The sequence below is a fragment of the Ochotona curzoniae genome, unplaced genomic scaffold (genome assembly GCF_017591425.1).
Source record: "Ochotona curzoniae isolate NIBS_2020 unplaced genomic scaffold, NIBS_Ocur_1.0 contig_3622, whole genome shotgun sequence".
Lineage (NCBI taxonomy): Eukaryota > Metazoa > Chordata > Mammalia > Lagomorpha > Ochotonidae > Ochotona > Ochotona curzoniae.
In genome coordinates, this window is record NW_024465926.1 from 29672220 (window position 1) to 29673584 (window position 1365).

Here is a 1365-nt window from a genome sequence, read left to right on the forward strand (position 1 = left end):
CACTCCACAAGACATAGGCATTGGTGAAGATTTCTTGGAAAAGTCATTCCACAGGTTTTATTATATTTCATTTTCATTTGCTTCAAGAAATTCTAAAATTGCCTTTGAAATTTCTTCAGTGATCCATTGGTTGCTCATTTGCATGTTTGATTTCAATGTAAATTTTTTACTGTCCTTACTGTTTGATCTCTAGTTTTATTTCTTCTTGTTTAATATATGGGAAGCTTCATGAATTTGCATGTCATCCTCGTGCAGGGGGCATGCTATTCCTCTCTGTGTTGTTTCAATTTTAATATTGTGCTGCTGAAGTGAGCACTCTAGTTTTATTCTTTGTGGTCTGAGAAGATACATGTTATAATTTCAATCTTTCTAAATCGATTCAGACTGGATTTCTAGCCTAATATATTGTCTTGTCTTGGAAAATATCCTATGTACTGATGAGAAGGATGTATATTCAATAGCTGTTGGGTGGAATGTTTTACGAACATCTATTTAGTCTATTTGCTCCATTGCATGGTTCAGTTCTGATTTTTTGTGGTGACATTAATAATTTATTACTGTGAAATTATATGCCCAATTGTATTATTTATATTTGATATTAAGAGTCTTGTTTTTTCTTTCTTTTGCTTTTCATTTCGTTTGTATTAATACAGAGAACAGATTTTATGCATTGCAGAGGTAGTAGTCAGAGTTCCCTTGTTCTCTTGCTCCGCCGTCACCCTCCTTTCTCCCGTCTATCCATCAGTTTCTGAAAAGACATGATTTTAATACACTCTACATTTGCAGGCTTAATTCATTATCCATCACAATAGTCAACAAGTAAAAAGTGGAAAGACCACAGTTCCAGGGGAGCATAAACACAGGTGAAAAACAATAATCATATCCCAAAGTGAGCATATCATTCCCATATGCTTTGTATTCAATATTAGCTGCCAGATATTAGAAAACATATAGTATTAACCGGAGTGAGGTCTTCAGCTACAGTTTCAGCTGTGTCTGCAAGCCCCACAGCTGTATAGTCTGTAGCAGTTCTTGGAGAGAGTTGGGTAGTCATCACACTAGGTTTGTGATGGCGTGGCCATGTTTATGACGCCATGAAACAAAAGGGGCTGGCTCCCTCATCCCACCAGGCAAGTTTGCATGATGCTGGACCCAACAGCCATTCCCATGGAGTGTATGAAGTGGATGGGGCATTCTCCAAGTCCCGTCGTGTGGGCATGATGAATGCTGGGCTTTATATCATCAGCAGCCTAATTGTCAATACTGGGGCAAGTTAATTAAGGGAAATGTGTCCGCATTCCACAAGGTGAATGCAAGGGTTACATTGGGGATTGTGCCCTGGCATGTAGGGTTTATTTCCATGAA

The 1365-nt window shown here is 38.3% G+C and overlaps 1 non-coding gene across 1 annotated transcript; it reads right to left on the reverse strand.

Annotated features, from left to right (window-relative positions):
- Positions 1 to 210: 210 nt before the first annotated feature.
- Positions 211 to 315, reverse strand: LOC121158127. Its single transcript, XR_005884148.1, has one exon. It is a non-coding gene; the product is annotated as a U6 spliceosomal RNA (small nuclear RNA).
- Positions 316 to 1365: the final 1050 nt, after the last annotated feature.